This window comes from Motacilla alba, chromosome 1A (assembly GCF_015832195.1).
Source record: "Motacilla alba alba isolate MOTALB_02 chromosome 1A, Motacilla_alba_V1.0_pri, whole genome shotgun sequence".
NCBI classification, from domain to species: Eukaryota; Metazoa; Chordata; class Aves; order Passeriformes; family Motacillidae; genus Motacilla; species Motacilla alba.
The window spans coordinates 3483143-3503636 of NC_052031.1; the positions used below are offsets into that span (position 1 = coordinate 3483143).

General features: G+C 46.6%; 2 long non-coding RNA genes across 15 annotated transcripts in view; one reads left to right on the plus strand and one right to left on the minus strand.

Moving 5' to 3' along the window:
- Positions 1-1510: 1510 nt before the first annotated feature.
- LOC119708567 lies at positions 1511-20219 on the minus strand. Its single transcript, XR_005259121.1, has 9 exons — positions 20081-20219; positions 19102-19865; positions 18116-18319; positions 17171-17298; positions 16219-16268; positions 15114-15278; positions 7212-8367; positions 2371-2908; positions 1511-1907 (listed from the first exon to the last, which is right to left on the minus strand). It is a non-coding gene; the product is annotated as an uncharacterized LOC119708567 (long non-coding RNA).
- The window catches only part of LOC119708566, a 119252-nt gene continuing 118868 nt past the window's right edge, over positions 20111-20494 (plus strand). For 4 of the 14 annotated variants that reach the window (XR_005259108.1, XR_005259116.1, XR_005259117.1 and 1 more), the window contains exon 1: positions 20111-20381. This is a non-coding gene — a long non-coding RNA (uncharacterized LOC119708566). The remainder of the gene's footprint in view (positions 20382-20494) is intronic. The other 10 variants (XR_005259120.1, XR_005259107.1, XR_005259114.1 and 7 more) reach the window with 5 other exon arrangements.

Here is a 20494-nt window from a genome sequence, read left to right on the forward strand (position 1 = left end):
GGTGGGAAAGAAATATCCTGACCGTGCACCACCACAGAAGATCTTGTTCTTCCCAATCTTCTTCTTGACTGAACCTGCTCATTTTCTCAACAATCGTTCTCTGTGAGCATGGGGAGGCCCTGGCACAGGGTGCCCAGAGAAGCTGCGGCTGCCCCTGGATCCCTGGAAGTGTCCAAGGCCAGGCTGGACAGGGCTTGAAGCACCCTGGGACAGTGGGAGGTGTCTCTGCCCATGGCAGGGGGTTGGAACTCTAAGTCCCTCCCATCCCAAACCATTCTGAGATTTTTTATCAGGCATCCTTTGGATGCTTGGCCACCCAGGTGGAATTTCTCCTCATCCTCACAGTGAAGGTAAGGGGATTTTCCCTCTGCCCCATTCAGACAGGTTGTGTGTTGTCTCACTGGAGGCACCACCCAGCGCTGTGGAGGATGCACCAATTTAATCCCAGAATTAACCCCTCTAAATAATGGAAAGATCGCCGAATAAATCAGTCTAACCTTTCACACTCAGAGGACAGTGTTTTATGGACTGCAACACATTTTCCAGACGGGCCCTACTGCTCTCCTCATACCACTCTGGACTTCCAGGGACTAATAAATAAATAAATGTGATATAACATAGGATGCCTTTGTGGCAGCCAGTTATACTTTTAAAACAGAGTCAGACATTTGCCACAAGAGTTGGCAAAAATTACTCCAGTAGCCCAAAAAATGCATTGCCAAGGCTCTTTTTTCATGGGATGCCCAAGCAATGATGCAATCTAATGCTTCTTGCAGCTTCACTATATCATGCAGAGACAGCAAGAGAAGTGTGCAGAAAGTATCCAAAAGTCCTGGGCTGAAATCCCAGAAAATCTGGTGGCAGGATTTCCATCCATTTCAGTAGAGCCAGGACATCTCCCCTGAGGATTCCTGCTGGCTCTGCTGGGCTGTGTGTCCATGTCCAGCTTCTTTTTTTTTTTTTTTTTTCTGTTACCAATACAAAGGACACAGGAGCCCGTTTTACTCGTAGGGGTGTTGGGCAATTTAACTCACCCATTCTTGCATGGTGGGTGGGAATTACCTTTTTGGAGGGTCAAAATGACCTCATTATTCTCTTTATTGCCTGAATTTCTGCCTGTGCTGAAGGGTAGGAGCAGATTCATGCTCCCAGGCCATGCTGTGCCTCCAGATGTGAGGTTTGTTGTTGGAGTTCTGCTCCCTCTCCCCATCCTCCCTCATTACAGGTTTTGAACTGTGGCAAATTAATAGGAATAATGGGATCAGAGGTGGGTTTTCCCGGTGTTTCCTCTTTCCTGCCTGGGCACAGGTGAAATCCAGCCCAGTGGGATGCCTGGGCTGGGAGCTGGACCAACATTATGTCGTTGTTACATAGGGATCCATCCATCCATCCATCCATCCATCCATCCATCCATCCATCCATCCATCCATCCTCTGAACAACTCATGGGTTCTCCTGCTCTACATTTTCTGGTCCAAAAGTAAAGTACAAGCTTCATGTATTTTTTTTTAGATACTTTCATCATGCCAGTCGCTATTGCTGTATGCTCATCCTGGACCTTGGGTTTAGATCCTTCAAAAAAAGCAACACAACCAGGGCTCAGACTGTGCTGGGAGTGGTTTTTTTCCAGGAAAGATTCACAGCTCTTCATTGCCAAAGGGCTGAGATGGACTCTGTAGGAAAGAACCATTGGTTCTCGGTGGTTTGGTTCCCCAGTGAAACTGGTGGTGGTTGAAAATCCCTCCAAGACACAGAATCATAGAATCATAAGGTTGGAACAGACCTCCAAGACCATCAAGTCCAACCTTTGACTGAAAAGATCAGTGGATGGTGGGGTGTCCTACATCTTCTCCACTGGATGAGCAAGGGTGAGCCAGTTCCTCGTCAGCGTGTCATGCCCATGCCTTCCTGAAAAGCCAGGAGATATTTGTATTTAAAGACAGAAATTTGTTTTCCTAAGCAAAAGAGATCTGACACAGCATGCCTGTGATCCTGAGACAACAGGAGAGGGCTTGAAGTTCAAAGAGGCACAAGTGTGGGAGACAATTTTTCCACTAGATGTGTCATGGGGGGGTCAAAGTCAGGAAGAAGGTGACATCACAGGTGCATCACCCTGCAGATACAAGTCATGGGTAGGATGGGAAACCAAGAGATGAGTCAGAGCCAGCTGCTGGGAAGGAGACAACACTGGTGTGCTTTGTGCTGGGTCTACATCCCCTTTGCTGTCTCAGGCAGAGGACTGCCTTGCTCAGGTTTATAGTTCAGTGTAATCACCCAGTGAGGTCTTGGCATATTCTCTCAGGGGAATGGACCCAAGCACCTGGAGCAGGAGGCTGCCACCCAGCCCTGGTGGGATCTCTCCCAGCCTTACCTCTGGTATCCTGTGTGTCCTCCAAGGTCTCTCTGAGAGCTTCAACATCCCAGGTGAAACATGGGTGGTTTTCTCCATTCTCCCACTGCGAGCCCAGGAGGATCACAAGGGATCTGCGTGAACCCAGGCAACCAAGGGGAACCCCAAAGAGCTCGCCAGCAGACCCACTGCAGCTTTTTCCTGGAGAACATTTTCAAGGCTTCCTTACTTCCCACGTGCCAGGCAAGCCCTGGGCTGGGGAGGGTTCAGGTAAGTTGCTGCCCATCAGCTTTTTCACGTGGTGATTCAGATCCCTTGCGTGGCTTCACCCCGAGCGCTCCGTCCTCGTGCAGCACAGAGGCAAACGCTGCCAGGAGTTTGTGAGTTTGAATATTCCTGGCTAGCAGGAAGCCAAGGCTTGAGTTGTTCAGCTCTCAGGAGTGTTAGAGGAGCCCTAAATGGCCGAATTGTTACTTGTGCTGAAAGAAGCAGGCACGGTGTTTCCAATTATTCTTCATTTCAGACAACAGCGAGCTGTTTTGGTTTATTGGAGCAGCAGCTGGGTAGAGGAACAATATTGAGTACCCGATGCTGAAAAAGGCTCAGTGTGAGGCAACACATTTTTCTGACATAGACCCAACCTTACTCTGGAATATTGCTGGCAAGTCAATAATAGGTAGGGCAGAAATCAATCGGGAATAATGTTGCAAATGAGGCAGGGAGCACAAAAAGTTCTTTCAGCGCCGTAAATAAATCCCTGTTTGTTCGAACAAGTTAGCATCTATGACATGATATGGAGCTCCCAAAAGCAGAGATTCGGGCAAACAGGGGAAGATGTTGAGTTTATTAGGCAGACAAGAAATAGGCAACCTAAGCAGACAAGAAATAGGCAACCTCTTTCTTCTTTTCCTCCCAACAGCGTAGAGATGAAGTATTAGAAAAAAAAAATGCAAGCAAAGGGTTCTGGAGGTAAAACATCTTACAGAGAGATTCAGCTGGGGGGAGGCAGTCTCCTGCTAGAGACGATGCTCTCTTGGGCATAAAATTATTTTTAGGTTACAAACCTATGTTAAGATCCTATAGAATTTAGCAGGAAATTATACTTCTCTGTCAAGCTCTTAGCTGATATTAAATCAGTGCAATAGAATTTTAGAGGTTATTAAAAACTCTGTAAAAATTAAATTATTCTCTGTTTAGCTCTGCAGATTTTAAAATAACTTCTATAAAACTGAGTTACATTTCTATTGACTCCCACTGCTTTCTTTCCTTACCCAGTTCTACGAGATTTTTTCCCCCATAAAGCTACATTACGTAACATTAAAATTGCAGTTGACTTTCACTTGCAAGTGGACTGTCTTTCAGCTTTTTTAGTATTTATTAAAATGTACAACTTGATAGTACTAAAAAAATGGTAGCATGGCAGAAAAATCACATTAAATATCCACAGATACATATGAAAAGAAATGTGATGTTAAAATCACTTAAAATATATTGGAAGTGTGGGCTTTAAACCTTGGAAGGTCTGGTATCCTCTAGATACTGAAAAGACTAAGGGAGAATCAAACTGCAAACAAGGAAGGGCATTAGAAAAAAATCAGATTTTTTTAAATGCATGAGACAGAGTAAGGAAACCTGGAAGGAAACTGGCAATCTTTCAGATCATCAGAGAGTAAAAGGGGCAATTAGGATGTTGCAGAGAAGAGAAATGATTTCCTTGTGTCTGTTTCCAATCCAGAGGTTGTCAGTGAAATACTTGTTCTGTGCTTGCTCATTGCATGTAATAAATCTGGGAGTATTGTCAAAGAATTAGGCTAAACTCATACTTAAACATTTTGCTGGAATAACTGCGTCAGCAGAAGCCCATGTGCTTTTTATATTATAGCAGCAAAAAAGTCAGCATAATGCAAAAGACAGCTTATTCTGCTGGAGGGAGCCTGTTTACCCAAAATTAACAAAAACTGAAGTGTCAACAGAAGATAAATAAGTGTAACATCCCTGTGAGGCTGCCCAGCCCCATGACTTCCAGGATGGGTCAGGAAAGACCTGCAGGGTTGAGTAGCTCCTTCCCCACAGAAGTGTCCAAGGCCAGGTTGGACAGGGTTTGGAGCAATCTGGGCCAGTGGAAGTGTCCCTGCCCATGGCAGGGGGTGGAACTGGATGGTCTGGAATGTCCCTTTCCACCCAAACCATTCTGGGATTCTGTGATTGATGGCTTCAAGAGCAAGGAGCCAGCCTGGGAGTCATGGGAAGGGCCAGGCAGGAGAGCATGGGGAGGGTCCCATGGGTGCTGCCTCAGGGGGCTCCCTGTGCTAGCCCTGGTCCTCTTGCTCCAGGGCTTGTGGTATGGGCCTGGTGCTCTCCTGGGGGCTTGGATGTCCTTGGCATACAGGAAGGCTGGTGCACATTGGTCTTTCTTGGACAGAGATTTAGGACGCGGCCATGGAATCACAGAATCGTTAAGGCTGGGAAAGAACCTTTCAGGTCATCTAGTCCAACCACTAACCCAACCCTGCCAAACCCATCACTAATCCATGTCCCCAGCTGCCACATCCACGCCTCTTTTAAATCCCTTCAGGGATGGGGACTTCACCACTTCACTGAGCAGATTGTTCCAATGCTTGACCACTCTTTCCATGAACAAATTTTTCCTGATATTCAACCTAAACTTCCCATGGTGCAACTTGATGCCATTTCCTCTCCTCCTGTCCCTGCTCCCTGGGAGCAGAGCCCAATCCCCCTGGCTGTCCCCTCCTGTCAGGGAGTTGTGCAGAGCCACAAGGTCCCCCCCGAGCCTCCTTTACCCCAGGCTGAACCCCTTTCCCAGCTCCTTCAGCTTTTCCTGGGGCTCCAGACCCTTCCCCAGCTCTGTTGCCCAGCTCTGGACACAAAGAAGGCCCAGGCCCAGGAACCAGGGAGCTGTTTTCTCAGTATGGGCACTGCTAATGTCCCTTTTAGAACATCCCAGGCCGAGCCTCATCCCATGGATGAGAGATGGTGGATTGAGAGATACAGGGATCAGTTCAGAATATACACCTGTAATGCCTATTCCTGGGCCTTAAAGGACATTTTTGGATGTTCTCATGCAAACCACATGAACAATCCCCAAGAACGAGCAGGCAAGTGCCCAGGGCAGTGTCCCAGCCACAGTTTGTATGTGCTGACTGTGCTGCCAAGTGCTCTGCTTTGGGACAACCCCAACTATTGAGTATTTCCTAGCACCTCTCTCTGAAGTGTTTATCTGGAGAAGTCATACGAGGGCAGAAAGAGATGCTGGAAAAACAGGATGAACTGAAGAGCAAGAGGTTTTTAGGACTATTTCACGCACTTCCACATATTCTGGGGAAAATTAGCTATGAAGTATTAAAGCCATTAGGAAATACATGTGCTAATTGCATTAAAAGTCTGTGACAAACCAAAGGCCTGGAGCACACCTGGGTAAGGGTGTACTCTGCTATGAAAGAGCTGAGGAGTATCAGCAATACTGGCTGTCTTCTCTGGCTCTGAGTCCAACTGGCAGCAGCTGACCACCAGGATAAGCTCTTTCACCCTCCAGAACAGGGACCTCATAGTCCAACTGCCCAGCAGAAGAGCTCAGACTCATGCCCCCACATGATTTGGGAGAGCATTCATTAGCCTTAGCCAAAACTAGACCAGGGACCACACGAAAAGTTTAATAACGTGGGCAGCGCTTGTCCCTGTGCCCTGATCCTGGCGTAGATGTCACTGTTGGATCAGACCAAGCTCCAGGCAGTCCCACAGACAAGCTCCTGCGATGCCCCCACACCCACGGGGCTGTTTGCAACAAGCAAGTCTCCACCCAGGAGGAATTTGTGACTGTGGGATCTGTCTCACGTCCTGCAGCATTGCGCAAAAACAGGAAAGCCGTGCAGTCACCGTGGCTAAAAGTAAATTCATGATGAGCTAATATGTTTTGCTCTAATAGTAACATAGTGATGTCTGGTGCTAGCTCAATAGCCAAAAATGACTGGTGATAGTTACACCCTGTGCTTTGCACAGAACAATAAATAAATGATCCAACAAAAATGCCTTGCTCCGCTTGTCCCGTTTCCTCGCTAAGGTGCAGGCAGGAGTGCCAGTCCCAAGCTCCTAGAGCCAGGAGTTGTCACGTTTTAGGCTGAGACTTCCAGCATCCTCCATTTGTCACTGTCCTCAGTAGTTTTCAAAAATCTCAGTTATGAAGCAACTATCCCAAGTGAACGTGACAGAAATAGTTGTGCTGGTGAAGGCTCAGCTTGTGCCCTGCGTGGTCTACAGCCAAAGAGCTGCAGACATGCAGGGGAGACTTCTCTCAGGTGCATCAAAGGCCACACCCTGTGTTGGGGACACTTTGTGTCCCCCAGGGCTGCTGTTGAGTGGCCTGGTGAGGGTAGAGAGGCGGCCTTGAATTCCTTCAAGGAGCACCATGTCCATTCAGCAAGAACAGCGTGATGGGATCACAGCTCTCTCCACAAAGTAGAGTTTGTAACAGGCTGGGGCTGCCCCATCCCTGGAAATGTTCAAGGTCAGCTTGGATAGGGCTTGGAGCAATCTGGGATAGTGGAAGGTGTCCCTGCCCATGGCAAGGGGTTGGAACTGGGTGATCTTTACAGCTCCTTCCAATCTAAATATTCTATAAAAGGGCAGCAAGGAGCTGCTGAACCTTTCTCCCTTTGGTTTCCAGCTGCAGAGCACTTCCCAAGGGAGCCAGGCAGGATCTGGCCCGGCATGAATGATGTGGCTTTCGGCTAGTGCTTTTCACCTGTGGCTCTCAAAGCAGTTGGCAAGGGGCTCCCCTCACTTTCCTGTAATTGCAATAATCTCAGCAATGCACATAATGAGTTAGAGGTTTTGTCATTACATACCTTTGTGCGAAGGACGTGGCACAAACCCGCCCATCTGCAACTTAAAATAATTTTCCCTCGTTAAGGTTGCAGTCCTGAGTTAATTGCAGGAAAGAAAATGCAGAAGACTCCAGACGCAATCCCAAGAAATTGTTGCTGTCATTCATCCAGCTGGTCAAAATGTGACGATCAGGATCAGTTACTCAGCAACTGACCTGGCATTGGGCTCCTTTGATTTAAGGTCCCGTAGACTCACTTGAACTTGCAGGAAGAAATAAGTTCTTCTGAGGACAGATAGTCTCCTCTTGGAAACCTAGTACTTCTTGTGAATCCTGGAATTCCTTTGAATTGGAAGGGTGGAGTTTTTTCCACAGGGGAGCTGACTGCTTGTGAATCAGACTTCTGAAGAAAAAAATTTAATTTGGTGATAATTTAAGATTTAGCTAATGCACAGGACGATCTTTTGGCAACGGTGTGATGCAAGCTTGACGTTTTCAGGTTATAAACCTCAAGCAAATAAAAAAGAGAGAAGGATGGCTTCGGAAAAGTTCCATTGGGCTGTAAGTCAGAGGCTGTTCCACAACATTTTATCTCTGAAATGTCATGCTGTACTGGCCTCAAAGCAAGAAGAACAGACGGTTCATCTAATACAATTATTTTAGGATCCTTTCATCATAAGCAGTGTGCATGCCAAAATGAAAACGTATCATGGGAAAGCATTTCTCATTGAAGCCTGAATCTCCTCCCTAATGTTTATTCTATGTCATGGAGAACACTAGGGGCCAAATACACTCTGGGTTAAAAACACTGGCATCAGTTCTTGCAACACAAACCTGGCAGGGATTCAGGATGTGACAGCTGAAGGAGGCTGCAGCCTCTCTTGTACCAACAAACCAGTCGGTGCCCAGTGCTGGTCAGTGAGGAAGGGGGAGGATGAGGAGAAATCTGGAGCATGCTGTGGAGGTTTGCTCCCTTCTGGAGCTGCTGGCTGGCACCCTGGATCATGGCTGTGGTGTCCCAAGAGCCTGCAAGGTGCAAAGGAGGTGGGTAGCAGCAATATCCTCCTCCTGTCTTGATATAAATCCCTGCAAGGTAGTGAATGTACCTCCTGGCAACAGCTCTTTGAATGCTATCCTGAGTTGCAAATCAATCTTCAAGAACATCCTGAAGTCCTTTCCTTGGGAGAAAAAAAAAAAAACAACTTTGGTTGCTGTTAGTTGGGTTGGGGTACTGCAAAATTTTCTCAGCATGTTCCCATTCAGTGGATTATTTGGGCTATTTCCTTGTTCCCACACTCTGGGCTGTTGTCTTCTTGCCAACACAATCCACACATTTAACAACAGTGACACTGCACTTTGTTGTATTTAAATGCACCTTATTTCCTTGGCTTTCTCCTGCCGTGAGTCTGGAACTTCCACGTCATCTTCAAGTTTATCAGTGATGATTATTATCATTTCCTCTGGGTCAATCCCAAAGACACTGAACAACCCAGGGTCCAAAATAAATAAATGGAAGACTTCAGTATCTCTAGTCTAATTGAATTTCAAATTGCATTATAAGATCTCTTGCTGAAATAGTTTTTAATCCATTTAGTATCCCAGATTAGGTTTTGTACCGTTTTCCTTTAATTGGGACTGTGTTCAGGAACTGTTCAATAACTTGCAGAAATCTAAGTAATTTATAACAGGCTTATCTTTATTAACCAAACTTACGTTCTCATTAAAAAAACATTCATTTGTTTGACACGACAGACTTTCCATAAAACTGCTCAGGCATATCAATCAGGTTTGCATCCTTTAATTCATTACTAATCACAGCCTGTATCAGATTTTCTTTGATGCTGTTTGGGATCAGGTTTAAACCAATGAATTTGTAATTACCCGGGATTTTCCTATTATGCAGTCTTTGGATTCTGCACAGAGTATCCTTACAAATTTATTCAAAACAGAACCAACACGCTGGGGCAGCTTTGTAATTTTGTTGGCAATCAGCTGGAATGAGCAGGACAGCAAGAGGACTGCCCCAGACCCACCCATACAGGATTTCAGCATCACAGAGATTTGGGGAGGGAAAGACCTTCAGGGATCTCCAAGCTCCTCTCTCACACCCTTCCATCAGATTTCCTGGAGCCTTTTCCTGGGAAAAGGGAGGATAGAGATCCCAAAAGCCCTCTGGACTCCTGTTCTAGTTGTTAACTACTTTAGTTGTATTTTTCCCCTCCTAATATCTAGTTTTAACATCCTTTTCTGCCACTTGGGTTTGTTTTCTCTCGTCCTATCACTGTGCAACTTCAAGCAAAATCTGGGGTTGTCTTTTCAATAATCTCCTTTAGGCAGGTCATGACAGCAATGAGCCTTTTTATCTTAATAACCTCTACTCTTCTGGGTCCCACCAAGTGCTCTCTGTGGGCCCAGGGCTGTCTCCAGAGTGGAGAAATGCCCAACCTCACCAGCAGCCCCTCTGAGAGCTGCTTGTTTAATGCTCTCTGCCAAAACAGAAGACATATCCACCCAGATATATTCACCCAGCCTAAATGCTACCTCACTCCTTGGACCTGCTCAGTGCAGAGTGCCCATGAGCCTGGAGAGCCAAAGGAAAGCCTTGAGCAAGAGTCAGCTGTGTGCAGTTAATGAGAAAGAAGGGGCAGGTGGATCTACATGGAACTGCAGGTCTCTGTGACCTTGCAGGTTTGTGTTCTTCCTTGTTTAGAGATGTAATCATTTTATGAAGAACAGTGACCCAGAGAGCTGGGGACTTAATTTAATACATCTCATATAGGCCTGGGTTTGTTGTCTGATTTATTAAAAGATAGCAGCACAATTTTTGGTGGGAAAAAAAACAAAACAAACATCTCTGTGCTGGACACTATAAAATCTGAAAGGGGAAAGGGATGCTTCAGTGCATCACTCAGCCCCTTAATTCCCTTTCCTAAAATCCTGTTTGGTCTTACACTGAGCTGGAGAGGGCAGCTTCAGCAGGCAGGTGATCTCTGTAGGGCTTGCAGGAGCATCATCCTCATCTACCACCCTAAAAAAGGTTTTAATAAAGCCTCCTAGCTCTAAATGCATGCCCTGGGAAAAAGAGCGAAAGAGATGAAGGGATGGGAAATGTCCTCTTCCAATCCTTCTGGGTGGAGAAAAAAGACAGGGCAAGGACTGGCATACTGCAGAGGTGAGCAGGGGTTTAAGAGACAAACTCATTATTAATTAGGTCTGCAATAATGGAGTAAAATGAATAATGGTGTCCTATCTGGCAAATGAGCCAAGGGTGCTCTGCAAAGATGGAGTGTACAAAAACTGCCTTGCAAGCCCAGCAGGAGGGTGTGAAGCTGTGTTTGGAGGCAACAGAAGTGCAAAGGATGGAGCAAAGTTCCTGTGGGACAAGGACATTGGAGCTCTCTGGGATTGGACTGACTGACAGGAAGGTGGGGGTTAATTAAGTTGAGAGAAAGAAGAAAATGATGGAACATCTTCCTCCAAGGAAAGGAAGGAGTGAGGGAAGCAGAAAAAGGAGGATGAACATCAAGCTGTACAAAGGTGGGAAACAAGACTAGGAAAATTATGTGTGTAAAAGAATAGTGTGACTATGGAGGACTAAAATGAGAAAGACCAGGGGCAAAATGAGTTTCAATTAGGAAAAGATATGGAAGGCGATAAAAGGGTGCTCTGCAAAGGTATTGAAATAGGAGGAAGGCAGTGGAAATTATACATAACTGAATTAATGGAAAATGAGAGAACAGAAATAACAATAGAGAAAAGACTGGAGCATTCATTAGTTTTTATGCTTCAGCTATGGAGGGAAATAAAATATTTTAAAAAAAGATTATGAACTGGTATTTATCAGGACCACTTTTACTGCAGAGGGTAGCACAATCCAAGCTAGCAAATAAACACCACTAAAATCATTCAGAGAAGTTAGGCAAATTCAAGTCAGCAGGACTGGATGAAGTTCCCCCTAGAGCACTTCAGGCACTGGCCAGAGCAATCTGACTCATTAGTAATTATCCGGGAGAGCTCATGGAGAAGGGGGGAGATCCCAGAGGAGGGGAGAAGGGCAAACACAGTGCCTGTCTTTAAAGAAGGAGAAGCAGGACTTGGGGGATTACACAGCAGCCAGTTCAGCGTGTAATGCAAAAACTGTAATACAATAAACTGTGCAACAATCTCTTTGTGAGCATTTGACTCACAATAGAAAAACATACAGCCAGTCAGACTGGATTTGTCATAGAGGAGTGATGCTAAAACCATCCAGATTCCATCTTTGAGCCCAACAACTGTGTTGTGGAATAAGGAAGATGGAGCATATGTCATGTATTTTGAAAGAAGCAGGGTTTTTAACACCATTTCATGTGGCATTTCCATAAGCTGACCAGGAACTATCTGGTCAAAGACATACTTAACAGAAAATAAATGTATTCACACAAGAGTTACTAATTCCTTTCCTTTGGATTTAGAAGGTTTTCCAAAAGGGTTCCCTCAGGGTTTGCTCCTGGACCTGATTCTATTATTTTCATTAGTTATTTGGATGACAAAATAAAGACTATATAAATACTCCAGAGGATGCGCTCCAAAATGTGGCTGGGAAATCAGAGTAACAGTATAAAATCAACCAGATTTGGTTCAGTAAAGTAAAAAGCAACAAAATATGTCAATGCAAAGTGGCAAAACTCTGGTCAAGCAGGTGTTCAACAGAAAAGAGCTGTGAAAGAGGCACTGGAGAGGACACAGCTGTTGCAAAATAAGGCAAATCTGATTCTGGGGCATATGAATAAGAGTGAAACATCAGAAGCAATGATTCCACTCTAACAAGGAAATACCAAGTGTGGGTTTGGATGCTGTGCTAGGAGAAGGTAGAAAAATGTCATAGACAAATTGAACAGGGGCTACAGGAAAGCAATGAGAATTATGAGTGGTTCAAAAGAATTGGAGGATCTTCTTTGCTTTTTCCAGAAGGGGAAAAAACATGTGAGAAGATGAAAACTGCCTTCTAAGGCAGCAGAGACTTATAGAAAGGTTATTGACAATTGTTCTGGGTCCCACAGAAACAAATTAGCAAAGATTGTTGTTACTGGATATCTGGGAAAGAAGAAAACCCTACAAATTAAACCCAAAAGCTTTCTGATTCAAAGCAAATTTATATGACTTAAAATTTCTAAATCGGTTTGTAAGTATTCCTCTCTGGAAGTTGATTAGCTTCTCTCAGGGATGTTTGGATTCTGCTCAAGGCACTGAGGAGAATTCGTGGACTTTCTCCATCTCCCCTGTTCCATGACTCTCTCTTCAAGGTGTGACAGTGCTTGCATCTTCCCCGTGCCTGGCCAGAATGTGAAACATCGACGCAAATCCTGTGTTTGCACTTTAGCACAGCTTCAAACACTCCGTTGGTGTTAATTAATTATCCAACAACAGCAGGAAGCCGCTGATACCAAAGGCAGCACAGAGCTTCCCTGACCAATAACAAAAGCAATCCTTCCTCCTGTGCACTGCAGAGCTCCACCAATTCTCTTCCCTAATGCACCACAAGCAGAATGAAGAGCCTCCTTTTCTGCAGACCTCCCACAGACAGCGTGTGGCTGCTGGGGATGAATGTGGTGTTGAGGTCCTCGCTCCTGAGGGCTCCCAAAATTTGGGAGCGTGCTGGAGAGCAAAGCAGCCGTGCAAAAACACGCATTGCATGCCAGGGAAACAGTGTGTTCCTCACTTTTCCCTAAAAAGGAACATCTAATTTGTGAATAAAGGAATAATACATGGATAAAGTTTGCCAGAAGTGTTGTTCAAGAGGAGCAGGTGGTGAGGGAAAAGGAGGAGGACGTTTGCAGGCTATATTCCTATCTGGAAGAAATATACTTTCTCTGAACTCTAAGAAGATTATGAAACAATCTGCTGGATGTCTCTGGGTAGTGATAAAGGAAAAGAGAAATCAAACAAAACCAGGAGCAGTCTCATGGTAGAGTCCATTGTACTTCAACTAATGAAAAAAAAAGGAGATATAGGAGCATTTTTTTTTTTTAAAGCAATTATGTAATGAACAAGTGCTGGTAGACCTGAAGGAAAATGATATGTCAAGGATATTGTGAATTTTAAAGTGAGAAAAAAGAGAGGAAAAAAATAAAAAAAAAAAAGGAAAAGAGACTAAAAAGACAAGAGGAGGAGCTCTAGATTTTGACTGATGCACAGCACAGCCGTCAGGGTCTTTGGGAATTTTCTGGTACTCTGAACATGTTGCCTTCTTGTTTCTTAGACTAGCACCAAGTTCTGAATGATCAGATGGCAGGGATGGGTTTCTATGGGCATCTTTTTTCTTGCAAAGTACTTAGCTTCCTCCATAAAAGTAGCATGACTGAAGACTGAACTTCTCAGTATAAATGCGCAGCATGAATTTGAGGAGGGAAAGACATCTATCTATATTTTTAGAGAGGGCAAAAAATTTTTAATCAGGTCAGTTGGTCAGGCAGCATGAAGAGACCCTAGTGCCTATGAATTTACTGCTGTATTTTACCTTGAATATTTAACAAAGGCATGGTACCAAAGGTTTTCAACTTAAATATCACTTTATGGATCTTGTATGATGCTCACAGCCATGATTGTATCCTGATTCCTGTCCAGCAACTAAATAATTCTTGTTTCCAGGAGGATGATACAGAGACCAAGAATTCAATTATGTATATTTGGCAAATTTGATGCTCCTTAAAGGTGGGACCCCTTTGTTCACTGGGGAGATGAGGTGTGAAATCAGTGTTCATACGGTCTCTGCTCCTCAGCTGGGGTGGCTGCAGCTACTGCACTTCTCACGCTGCTGAAGAGGTGGATGAGGAAATGATCAGGGAGGGTAGGATGTGGTTAAAGCCTCAGTTTGCTAACTGGGGCTAATGTGAGGGAAACATATTATATCTCACATCCATTAAGGCCTCCAGCAATCACCTCCCACGAAGGCGAAGGAGCAGTGGAGAAGGAACTGTGACTTCCTGAGTCCCAGCAGCTCCTAGAGCTGTTCCTGTTAATATTCAATTATGTGCTGTCCTGGACTTAGAGCAGCTTAGAGCTGAACTACGTCTCACTCCAGCCCCGAGGCTCAGCTGCAGCAAACACAGCTGCAGGAGGCTGAGCCACGGAGAGAAACAGCCCAAAAACAGGGTTATCACACCTCCAGCTGCCTGTGCGGAACCAGCACGCAGGAGGAACTGCTCTGTCCACCCCTGCCCTCTCCACCTCTCCTCTCCAGGCTGTGAGACTTTGGGGAGCTGGTTATTCTGTGAGCTGTGGCCAGAGTCATCAGATTCTTTCCCCTGTTTTTTACCCTGGATGCACCAATTGATCACAGAATGCTCTGCATGCACTTCCTCTGCATCTCACACCACACTGCTTCTGCTGTGGCTTTTCCTCCATCTCATTCCCACCCCCCCTGAAGTGTGTCCCATCCTCATTGACCCACCCACCCTCTGATAAGCCCCTTCCACTTCCAGATCATGGTATTAACTTGACATTTGCAAAAGGTCACCGTGTTTGCTCTGCCTGAGTGTTATATTGCTCACTCTTTTGTTGTTCTGCTTTGTAAGCTCTTCAAGGCAGAGGTTATCTCCTTGGGTGGGACTACACAGTGGCCAGGAGAATGAGGCCCCTGGTCTCAGCTGGTGTCTAACAGCTAAACCAAAAATAATAACTTGGTCATCGATGCGGAGGCTGGCTCCAATTTTATAGATTATTCATCAGAGGATAATGAATCTTAATTTAAATGCAAACCCCTTCCTTCCAGAAGAGGTCCATAAGCAGGATCACAACTAATGTCTTAATTTCAAAGACTACCAGCGTCAGATCCCTGCTGTATTTCCAGGAGTCCGTTCGGACCACGTGGTATTGCTGGAGCATATGCCATTTGATGCAGGAACAAATGTGGGACATAAGGGAAGTGACACACAATACTTACTTGGTGCATCCAGTTTATGCAGACGAAGTCCTGGCTTTTTTTAGCCTGGAGTTTGTCACGCTGGAGCTGTTTGTTGCATCAAACTAATTGCAATGGAGATGAGCGTGTATGGTACGTGCAGCGCCAGGGTGTCCCCTCTCCGGTGGCTGCTCCCAGCGAGATCAGCTGGTGGAGAAAGGACACATAAATTAATCCTTTGCTCTCAGGTGGGAAAGGATCTGATCCTGTCTGCAGTCCTAACTTGACCAGCATTCCCTGAGGTAGAGATGCAGGGCTGGAGCTCTCCCATCTCCGTTAGGCAGCTGGGGGGGCTCCAGCCAAGGTAGAGATGCAGCACCACACATGAGGAGACACCCCAGGCTCAGCTCTTCCCAAACACAAACCAATTCTGAGCCTCAGCTGCAGCCAGGCTATGTCAGAAAGGAAGATGGGAGAGTAGGGCTGTCAGTTGCAGTAGCCTAAAGCCTGTGGTTGAGGCTGCTCTTCACCTGATGTTGGCATTGCAGAGGAAACACATCCACTTCTGGAAGAGGTGCAGGTGGGGGATCTTGGCCTTTAGCATTAGTGCCAAGAGCAACACGGCACCAGACTGACAGCTGTGCTGGCTCTAGGAACAGCCCAACCCGCTCCTCTGCCACGGTTTGTTTTGGGACTGACACAAAAGCTAAATCATTCCCCCAAACAATGTACAGCCATTCCCAGGTATTAGCTTTGCCATTGCTCATAGTGATACTCCTTAAATTCCTCTATTATTTTGCCTTAAAAACAGCTCATTCCCTGAGTTAGCCCAGCTCTTCTGCTTCTCCCTGATATCCCTTGCCAGCCAGAGAAAACTGTACCAGGCAGGCTAGGGCAGCGCTGTGGCTCAGAGTCACCACACAGATATTAATTGCCTGCCAGGGGTGGGTTGGTGGCTTGAAGGTGGATGCCAGCCTGGAGGCGTTAGGGCTGAGTTCTGCTTCAATTCCTGATCCGAGTCTCTCCCTCCTGCCCGTGTGCACCTCGCAGAAATATAACTCAGTTTGAAGTATCTGTTTCTTCCCAAATTCATCTGGAATTCATTAATGGGTTCAGAAACTTTTGGGAGAGGGGGATGGACACGTACCTGCACAGAAAAGCTGCACAGCAGAACCTTTATTTCCTTAGGGAGGCAGCCTAAAGAAATATTAGCATTTATTCTCATCTGTTGCTGAGCTTACGACCCACACAAATAACAGGGAATAGCGAGCGAGCAGCCGGCTGCAGAATGGGAACAGGGAAAATGACTCAGCAAGCTTGGCACCAATCTGGAGAAAATGCAGGTACATTATAACCTTGCTTGAGCATCAATCTCATCCGTGACATGACGTAGAAACAGCAGCCAGTGTAGATATTTGGATCTGATGGAAACATTCCTTCTGATAAATGATTTAGCTCTGCTCTTGCAAGTAGTTATATCCAGGAGCAGGGCAGGTGAGAAGCTGCCTTCATATATGCCAGTATAGGAGAGAAAAAGTTCAGTGCAAACCTTTCACTGCTTTCTAAATATGCTTTTTTTCTTCTGCTATCAGTTGACAAATAGCTGCTGAATTATAGTTTCATGCTTTGTTCATGTCATTTTCCTCAAGAACAGCATTTCCTGCTACATCACCTTAGAAACTCGATCAACAAACACTCTGCTCTACACGTAAACAAAGCTTTACTTTACCCCATTTTTGACAGCAGACAGCGTTTTAGAAACCAGAACACTTTGGGTTCTCTGGGCTATTTGCCTCAATTTCACAATCTGATTTTGGTTTTGAGGGCCTGTCAGCATTGTTTATACCTATATCTGTTGGAGTAGTGATGTTTTTGTGTGAGTGGCAAGGAAAATATATTGCTGCAAATTGCTCTCTGGAATCAGACTTTCTTCTCTCAAGAGTCTAAATGAAACTGCACTTTCTAACACGTGGGAACTAAAGAGTGAAATGAATAGGAAAGAGAAGTGAAACAAGAAAACTCAGTGTCAACAACAAAAGTGACTAAAAAAGAAGCAAAGACAACTCTGAGAATTAAACAGGACTGTCTTCAAAACTCACCCTCCAATAAAATCCAGGAGTGCTATCTCCAACAGAGCACCTGAAGAACTCTGCAGACAACTTCAGCCATTTCCTTGTGTAATAACATCAGATCTTGTCCCGACCTCATGAGAAGGTCTTTCTTTTTACTGTGGAAAAACAAGATCAGAGCCCTATAAAGTTTTCTTGGTTTCACTAGATGAACATTTCCCAGGTAGCTGCTGTGAATGAACAAATTAATACAACAGCAAACAGGGGATTTTATCTGGCAGTTTTTTAAAACCTGCACAGGAGCCCCAGCTACTGAGCCTCCTGTGATCTGCCACCACACAGAGTCCATCAGTTAGGGATTAATTTTAAGGCAGATATTAAAGCCTATCACATGATCAAGGATTTTCCTATATGTGGACTTCAATGGGATGCTTTAAATCCTATGTGTGTGCCTGGATACACACGTGTATGTGCACGCTGGTGTTTATTCATGGGCAGACGCAGCCTCAGGCTTCTTCAGGCCTTTCCAAGGAACATAAATTTGGGAGAGGGGACAGAGAGAGAGAGAAGAGTCATCTTTAAACTTCACGTTTTTGAAAGCAAGTTTTTGAAGGAGACAGGCTGAAGGGGAGAGAGCCAAGATCGTAAAGATTTTATAACTAACAACATTTTTTAAGAGGAGACTGAATCTCTGCTCTTTTTTAGTGCAAGATCTTACAATAATTTAAAGCAAATTTGGGAAATAGCTCTCTTTTGACAGAAATGCTTTATTTTCCTTTTCTGCTGGGCTGTAACCTAAAGTGTCTTGGCTTGAGAAAATGAAATAAAGCTGAGTGATGATGCGCTGTCACTGCTGCTGCCGCCACTCTGCCTCCTGCAAATCTCCCAAAATCGTGCACAGCTCTCCAGGTCAGAGCCCAGGAAGACAGCAGTGCCTTCCCCTTCCAGTCTCAATCCTGCACCAGACAAACTTACCCGGGGCTTTGTAAAACACGGCCGGGGTTTGCAGCGAGCGGCTCTGCCCGAGGTGCCGCTTCCAAGGGTTGGTGTGGAGAGGAAACTCTTCCCATGACACAGCAGAACAGCAGCAGCAGCAAAGTAAAACAGATCAGTTCTGGCAGTACTCCTAAAAGACTTCTTTAAATCCCAGCTCCAGCCTCTTCCTCCTTTAAGCATGATCTGAAGAAGGGAGTACGGAATAAAAAGAGGCTTAATGAGGCGGGAAAATGAGGCCCGGAGATATGGGAAGCAAGGCAAATTGTACTTAGGCTCCACAGCAGTGGGACAGCCTGGATAAATGGCAGAAAGGAGCTCAGAGACTAAATTCCCCCAAAATTGGATGGCAAGGAGAGATAAATATAAACAGTGTGGAGGGTGGACAAAGGGAAGACTCTCGAGAAGAAGTAAGGAAATGAGGATGAACTGCTCCTCACTTCGTTAATTCTTTTCAGCTAAAATCATTAGTAATTTTTACAAAACTAAAACAAAACAAAAAAAATATAGTAGAGCTATCTGAAACACTGATCTGTTAGATATACAGCTCATTGCTTGGGCACTGGAAATGAGTGGGGCAGAGAACAGGCACTTCAAGTCCAAAGCACAAACGGGAGAGCTGATGGAGATGATCCACTGTCACTGCAGGATTGGGCCTGGGCCGGGTGGCCGGGTGGCTCTGGTCCTCTCCCGTGGCTGACAGCCATCAGCAACAACCCAGCAGTTAGAATAAAGTCGTTTATATGACTCCCTTCAAGAAAACGTGGTGGGACACTGTAGAAATTAAATCCCCAACTTGAAATTTACTGCATCTGTGGATAGTGTTTTTTAAATCTGCTGAGGGACTGCTGGAAGCTGTAAAGAAGAAGTGAGTGCGGGACTGCTTTTCCTCCTTCAGTTTTTAACAACTCAATGTCTCCCTTCTCAATCCAGCCCCTAATGCCTTGCACTTGATCACCAACACTAACATGATGCCACCAGTTTGGGAGCAGAATTTGGGGGCCTCCCACAGGAACCTTCCAGAGGGAAAACCCCGAGAGCCCCCTGCACGTTGTCCGCCCGGCGGTGGGACCGTGGAGCGGGTGGGCTTCAGCTCCCTGATCCCAAATCCTGGGGGCTGCTGGAGAGCAGGCAATAAAACCCACTTCAGCACCGCAGGCGGAACAGCAGCCGGAGGAACGCGGCGCTGCCGCCGGCCGGCCCCGCACCCCCGGGCGGCTGCGGCCGGGCAGTGGGATGCGCGGGGAACCGGGGGCTGTCCGAACCACGGGGAATTGTCGGCATCTTCCCTTTGCCTTTCCGTGAGGGCTGGCTGCTTGCTGGTAGTGTTGCAGCGGCCAGAGCACATCCCCAGGAGCGGCTCCTTCCAGCAGCTCGGCACAGAGCCGGCTGTCGGGAGCCGGCGGTGCGACGGGTCGGGACGGTGAAATCGCTTCGCTACCGACTGGCGGAGTTAAACGCGGCGGTAGCGACCACCGCATCGACCCCGCACGGGCAGAACCGCTCACATCTGCTCCTCCTCAGTCCGACACAAACAAGGGTTTTTTCCTCCTTATTTCCTTTATTTTTATTTTTCTTTTGGTTGTTTTGGATTTTTTGTTGTTGTTTTTCTGCCTCTTCCAGCACCAGAGACCCGCCGCGGCCGCAGACGAACACCGGATCCCGCCTCCGGAGCGGGGTCCATCCTTCCGCACGGTGCCTGCCCGGCCGGTTATTCCCCGGTTATTCCTTTCTGAAAAAACAGAAGGGGAAAAAGAAAAAAAAAAAAAGAACAAAATCCAAACACCAAATCAACCTCTAATAAATAATAACAGAAGAAGCAAGCGCAGCAACTTGCTTAAAGCAGAGGGCGGCAGGAGCAGGGAGCGCAGCCCCCCGGGGACGGAAGGGAGGTAGCGGAGGGAGGGCAAGCGGGCAGCGGCGGGGCTCGCAGCCCCCCGGGGGTACCGGCAGGTCCGGCGGCGGCGGACGTGAAAGTCCCCTTTAAGTTTCCATAGAGAGGCCTCCGGGTGTCACATGATGGACATGATATAACGAAACAACATCGTGGGGAGGGACGGAGGGAAGCAGTGGGGGAGCCCGGGGAGGCGTCGGGGAGGTGGCGGTGCCCCCCGACCCGCCCGCCCCGGCTGCACCTGTCTCGGCGCGCCGGGAGCGCGGTGTCCGCCCCGCTGATGGGGCTGCGGGCGGCACCTTCCCCCGGGGAGGAGGAGAAGGAGGAGGAGAAGGAGGCGAGCCGGTGGCGGAGGTAAGTTACCGGCGGGACCGGGGCGGGGGGCGCGGGCTGCGGGCGCGGTGTGTGCGCGGAGGGGGTGCGGGGTGTGTGTGCGCGGAGTGTCCGCGGTGTCTCCGCGGAGCGCC